Raw genomic sequence first — 7,422 nt, 5'->3', positions numbered from 1 at the left:
CTCGGTCATGGGACAAAGAGAGAGAGAGAGAGAGAGAGAGAGAGAGAGAGAGAGAGAGAGAGAGGACAGAGAGATGGGTCAACGGGCGTCGTTGGCATTTTGTTAGGGCTCGGTTCTTTGCAGTCTACTAGCACACGACAAAGAGCCTAGCAAACAGATGTTAGTTTGGCCACTTTCTTTGCCGTCTGCTAGCAGACGGCAACGAAGCTTTGCCGTCCGCTAGCACACGGCAAAGAAAGTGTACGATAGGTGGTCCTCGCTTGTGGGTCACCCTCACTCTTTGTCGTCTGCTAGCTGACGGCAAAGCATCTATTTCTTCTGATGGCTGACGGCAATGAGCTGGCCAATGGCAAACATGATCTTTGCCGTCAGTTTTCTTCAAGCTGATGGCAAAGACATTCTTTCCCGTCAGCCAGTTGACGACAAAGAGCTGGCTGACAGCAAAGATCGTGATTCCAGTAGTGATAATGGGTTGCGAGAGTGACAAAAGCTTAAACCCGAGTAAGGGGTTGTTGCGTATGGGAGTAAAGAGGACTTGTTACTTAATGCTATGGTTGGGTTTTACCTTAATGATATTTAGTCACTACAAGAAACCTATTGATCCATCACGAATTTCGGATGGCGTTTTCGAAACTATCATGAATGACCTGGTAAAGCCTTGCAAGCCCGCCTAACCATTCCTGTATGAGGTCCCAACCCTAAGTCCCTCTTCCTCGGCCCCCTCCTCTCTCTGTCTCTTTCTTCTTCGTAGCCCCCTCCTGATTACCCATCTTCTCACACACATCGCCGCCACCCACCACCACTTCGCCTCCCTCCTCCCATAGCTCATAGCCGACCCTTCCCCTCCTCTCATGTTGCTACTCCGGCAGCTGCTAGATCCATCATAGCCCCCACCAATCCGTCTCTCTCGTGACCCATCTCTCTCTCTCTCTCTCTCTCTCTCTCTCTCTCTCTCTCCTGCGAATCATCACACTACCAACAAAGTCTGCCGATTCCAGCGACGTCCGCGACCGTGCAACATGCTCACGAGCTTATCTCTGACCCCACCCCACCCCTCCCTCCAGTCTAGCTAGATCCACCACTCCAGCCCTCCTGCTCTTGCATTCAACCCCTAGCCCATGGCTAGGGTTTCAGCTGCGGCGTCGCGTCCATCACCTATGTGTCTCTAGTGGCACCACTCCATCGTGCATCGCACCCCCTCGCGCCCTCTCCTCCTCCTAGATGGTACCCCCTACTTAGTCACTAGCGTGCGTTGGGTTGGATGGTGGTAACACTAACGACCCTCTTCCGCGTCTCCGGCGCAGCAGTTCATCCGGTGGCAACCTCCTCTGTCACACAACGAGAGTGTCTGGCCTGCAGTGCGACCTCTGCATTGCTTACAAACCTCTCCGATGAGTACTGCAACCTCTGCCTACCTCCTCTACTTGATTCAGCTTAACTTTGTATCTTGCCTCTCAGGAATTGATCATGTAATATTTCCAAACATACCCTCTGGTACATAACTTATAGTCTAGTAGCAAAATAGGCTCATAGTCAGTAAACTGTTTGATGATTTCCTGGTTCGATTAAAATGACTGTTGCAATCTAGTAGCTGTAGTTTTAATTGACAATACATTTTTATCTGTATTATGTGAAAGTAAACTCCACAGTGCAAAATTGTATTTGCTGTGCATTTTTGTATGTTTCCAGAACCAAAAAGGGATGGTGAATTAAACCTGTTCTTACCACCTAATACAAGGGAATGTGCAAAATTGTATCTGTTGTGCATTTTTGTATCTTTCCATAACCAAAAGAGATGGAGAACTGAACCTCTTCTTAGTGCGTAATAAAAGGGAGTGTAGTACCGGTTCAATCACTTCCAGGAGGCTTCTTGATATATCAGGAGAAGGGAGTTATCCACTTTATGAATTACTGGATGTCGCTTTGCATTCGACACTAGGAGTTTTGTCTTTCTGTATTGTGGAATCAGTGTTCTTGTCTGACATATTTCTCTACTGATGTAAAGTGTATATATTAATGTAGTATTATTATGTTTGTTCCTGGCTCAGGTATTCACTTGTTGATTACAATTGAACGACTAAATCAGTCCACTACTATAATTAAAGATAGCTGAAGAACTATGCCAGAGACAGAAGAACTTGGTGTGTCAATTATTTAGGACCTTCATCAACAACGGCAGTCACTACTGCATGCTCACACTGCAACACACATTCAGTCATAACTACTTTATAAAAGTTTAGATATACTTCCCTGAAATGTTATGCGAGCCACGGTTAGCTGTATAGATCTTCTATTCATCATTACCTCCATCTTGGTTTTTATTTATTGCATTACTAGTAGAGATCAGATTGCCATAGCCTAGTATATAAGTTCTAGGTTTGATTTCCTCTACCAATTATAAATACAATAATCAAAATTTGCATTTGTTTAATGCAAGATCTGTTATCAAAATTGAGAGTTAGTGGTTCTAGTTTATTAAGTCATGTTAAGTGCAGTGTAACTTTGAAAGTGTGATACATCTCCAATGTATCTACAATTTTTGATTGTTCCATGCTATTATATTATCTATTTTGGATGTTTTATATGCATTAATATGCTATTTTATATTATTTTTGGGACTAACCTATTAACCTAAAGCCCAGTGTCAATTTCTGTTTTTTTCCTTGTTTTTGAATTTTACAGAAAAGGAATATCAAATGGAGTCCAAACGAGCTGAAACTTTATGATGATTTTTTATGGTCCAGAAGAAGCCCACGGAGTATCGGAGATGGACCAGAGGAGCCATGGGGTATCCACAAGGGTGGAGGGCGCCCCCCTAGGGCACGCCCCCCTACCTTGTCGTCGCCCTCGTGGACCCTCCTAACTTGTCCCCGACGCCAAAAACTCCCATAGATAGAGAAAACCCCAGAAAGAAACCTACATCAGGAGTTCCGCCGCCGCAAGCCTCGCAACAAAAAAAACACTCGGGAGCCCATTCCGGCACCCTACTGGAGGGGGAAACCATCACCAATGGACATCTTCATCATCCCAGCACTCTCCATGACGTGGAGGGAGTAGTTCACCCTCTGGTCAGAGGGTATGTACCAGTAGCTATGTGTTTGATCTCTCTCTCTCTCTCTCTCATGTTCTTGATTTGGCACGACCTTGATTTACCATGAGCTTTGTTACTATAGTTGGATCATATGGTGTTTCTCCCCCTCTACCTTCTTGTGATGAATTGAGTCTTTTCCTTTGAGGTTTTGTTATGTCGGATTGAATTGTTGGATGTGTGAGCACTTGGTATATGTCTTGCGATGGGATATCCATGGTAACAATGGGATGTTTTGTTGATCCACTTGATGTATGTTTTAGTTATCAACTTTTGGGTTCCCGTGGTGACATTGGGGTAATCTATGCATAGGGGTTGATGCATGTTTTCATATTCCTTTCTCCGGTAGAAATATCAGGATGCTCTTGAATCTCTTTGTGTTGGATTGAATATTATGAATCTGAAATTGTGTGATGCATATCGTATAATTGACCCACGGATGCTTGTGGTGACATTGGAGTATCCAGGTGACATTAGGTTTGATTGATGTGTGTCATATGGTGTTATTTTACTACGAACTCTAGGGATGTTTGTGACACTTATAGGAATAGCTCAATTGATTGATTGGAAAGAATAACTTTGAGGTGGTTTCGTACCATACAAGCAATTTCATCTTATGTTCTCTGTGATAGGAACTTTGGTGAGCCTTTTGTTGCACATTGAGGGATTGTCATATGATCTACTTATGTTATCATTATTGAGAGAACCTGCACTAATGAAAGTATGAACCCTAGGCCTTGTTTCCAAGATTGCATACCATTGTCGCTCACTTTTGTTACTTGCTACCTTGCTATTTTTATAGTTTCAAATTACAAAAACCTTTTTCTACTATCCATATTACGCTTGTATCACCATCTCTTCGCCGAACTAGTGCACCTATACAATTTACCATTGTATTGGGTGTGTTGGGGACACAAGAGACTCTTTGTTATTTGGTTGCAGGGTTGAGAGACACCATCTTCATCCTACGCCTTCCACGGATTGATAAACCTTAGGTCATCCACTTGAGGGAAATTTGCTACTTTCCTACAAAACTCTGCGCTTGGAGGCCCAACACAAGTCTACAAGAAGAACATTGCTTAGTAGACATCAAAGTGTCTCCACCTTGAACATTTCATTTGTTCTTGTTTTCTCTAGCATTAATTGGTATTATTTATAATTTGCTTCCTAAATTCCAAAATAATTGAATTTGACCAAGTTTTATAATAAGCTATATCAACATCTACACCATGAAATTAGTTTCATTCGATTCATTGTAAAATAAATTTTCATAAAAAAGAGCCCAGTTTGTTATTCTTGATACTATAGTATACCTATTAGGTCTATTCTCACACGTAGATAGGTGTATATGTTTACATAAGAAAAATGACACAAAATTAGTTCCTGATGATGGCTTAGAAAAAAAGTGTGCGTCGTGGTAAAAAGAAGTACAGTTTTGTTGCAGGTAGTTTTCCAGAAACAATAATTTATCTCGTTCCCTTATCCATTTATTATTGTCAACACCCCTTTGATATTTGAGATGATAATTTTTTTAAGGTGCGCACAGTTGCACAGCAAGGTGGAGCTCCTCAGCCCTTTTTCATGGGTAAGATCCTATGCCCTTCAAGATGATTTGAACTATTTGGAACTAGGTCAGTCATGACTAGTTATCAATGTTGTGTTGCTACAATGAAACAATATTGTTGATTAATGAAAGACAAGCAATCCTGGCATAACTCTTAAGTATATAGGCCTCATGAGTGAGGTTCAAATCATGTGAAATAAAAATGATGGTTCAGATGATAATAACTACTATTGTTGTTGTTGTAACCAACATGCCATTTTGTAACAGAAGCATATTGTTTGTTACAAGTTTACTTGGTGGTCAGAGCCATAAAGGAAGTTTGAGGTGTAGAGGTGAAGTTGATGATTTAGAGGGTCTATACAATCTTGTAAATTGGTTATGTAATCTGGTGTAATTATTATTGAGGGCATGTGAACTGATGTTGGATGTATTATTGGCCACATTTTAAAAGGACTTTTCTCAGTGAAATAATTGAATAGAAATTTGTGAAATGCTTCAAATTATGGGCCCGTCAAATGGAAATTAATTGTGTTGTGAAAGCTTGTTTGATTATGTGTAATGGGTCGTGATGTAACTAGTTGGATGGAAATCATGGCTAGACTAAAATAAATGATCTAAACTACCACAATAAAAAATGTGGAGGCGCCATCACATCCACACTGGTGCCACATAGATGCCACATCAGGCTCATATTGGTACAATGTCATCTCAATCCACGGCGGACTAGTCTGCCACAGAGGACTAGGCCTGGGCGGGCCTAGGGATTGATTGGTGAAAGTCAGCATTCGTAGTGGTGGTAAAGTTGTAAAATTATGATGCGATATACATGATGGATTCCAAATCTGTCATGGACCACCCTCCTTGACAGTGTTGCATTGTTTCATAACAGATTGTATCTGTGATGGATTAACAAGATTCTCGTAGTGGTAGTTGCGTATGCTTGCTAGAGTTCCAATCATAAGTGCATATGATCCAAGTATGGAAAGTGTGTTAGCATATGCCTCTCCCTCATTGTGTATGATAAGTATATATCATGTTGTATTCAATTGCCTATGGACAATCTTTCTCTTGTGTTACAAAAAGCTCTCTACTAAAACAAACTAACTTTTATTATCTAGCAAAATACTCCTAGTTTTATTCTTGTAAATTAGTTCTAGTTTTATCCCTACAAAGTATCTTTATTCTTGTTCTAACTAAAGCAAACATTAAGTGTGCGTAGAGTTTTATTGGTGGTCGATAGAACTTGAAGGAAATTTTAATTCTACCTTTAGCTACTCGGTCGGATCGACACTCTTACTTATTGAAAGAGGCTACAATTGATCCTCTATACATGTGTGTTATCAGTTGTCTATAGGCCCCTCTTAAGTTCGGATGGGGTGCTAGCAGTGAAAACTATATATCCATGGGGTACGAGACGAAGTTGTATACCGACAATAAAGTAGTTCGCTGGTGCAGCATCTAAAGTTGCACATCCACTACTAAGGAGTTGGTGGAGGAAGGAAACAATGAAAACTGACATCTACGGGCACGAGAAAAGTTGCACATTAACTATTAGGCAGTTGGCAAAGTCAGCAGACAAAGTTGCACATCTCACTGATAGGGGGTAATTTGGGTTGGAGATGCCATAAGTAAAAACTGCACGTTCACGGGTAAGGAAAAAGTTGCACATCGACTATCACGTAGTTCCACATTGATAGCTAGGTAGTTGCACCAAACGGGACTAAATTTCACACAAAAAAGTTCGTCAAAACATACCCATGAGGGATCTAGTTTTGAAGGGTACGTCGCAAGGATTCCAGTAGTGAAAATGTATCTTATTTCCGACGCATAGTTTGAAAGATATAGTTAAAAAAATTCTGAAACTTGAGTTAAATGTTTTTTCTTAATATATGGAATATATTTTTTCTTATTTGAATAAAGGTATCAGTTAGGGGGACACATTATTTCCCTTTATAGATTATTAGGGGACAAAAAATATTCCTTGTTGGGACGGCTGATACGACTCCAATTCATCTTGGATGTTTTATATGCATTATTATGCTATTTTATATCATTTCTTGGGACTAACCTAATAACCTAGTGGCCAGTGCCAGTTGCGTTTTTCCTTGCTTTTGCCTTTACAGAAAATCAATATCAAATGGACTCCAAATGCAATGAAACTTTTTGAGGATTTATCTTGGACCACAAGACACGTTGGAAGCTTCGGGAGGAGGTCAGAAGGACAATAGATTGGTGATAACCTGAGGGGGCGCACCTCAGGGGGGTGCGCCCCTAGGCTTGTGAGCTCCATGTGGCTCCTTTAACCCTAATTCTTCTTCTATAAAAACCCAAATATTCCTCAAAGACCAGAGGGCACACCAAAAGTTCTTTTTCTACGCCGCAAGCTTCTGTTCTCGTGAGATCACATCTTGGGGCCTTTTCCGGTACTCTACCGGGGGGATTCGATCATGGAGGGCCTCTACATCAACCTTGCTGCCCTTCCGATGATGTGTGAGTAGTTTACCAAGGACCTATGGGTCCATAGCTAGATGGATTTGAGGGAGTCCTAGATTAAGGGGTCCTTGGACAGCCGGAATATATACATGGGCCGGAGTGTTAGGCTATGAAGATACAAGATAGAAGACTTCGTCTCGTGTTCGGGTGGGACTCTCCTTTGCGTGGAAGGCAAGCATGGCGATTCGGATATGTAGATTCCCTTCTCTGTAACCGACCTTGTGTAACTCTAGCCCCCTCCGGTGTCTATACAAACCGGAGGGTTTAGTCCGTAGGA

Source organism: Triticum aestivum, chromosome 5B (genome assembly GCF_018294505.1).
Source record: "Triticum aestivum cultivar Chinese Spring chromosome 5B, IWGSC CS RefSeq v2.1, whole genome shotgun sequence".
In the NCBI taxonomy this organism is placed as follows: Eukaryota; Viridiplantae; Streptophyta; class Magnoliopsida; order Poales; family Poaceae; genus Triticum; species Triticum aestivum.
This window is presented reverse-complemented; position numbering follows the sequence as displayed.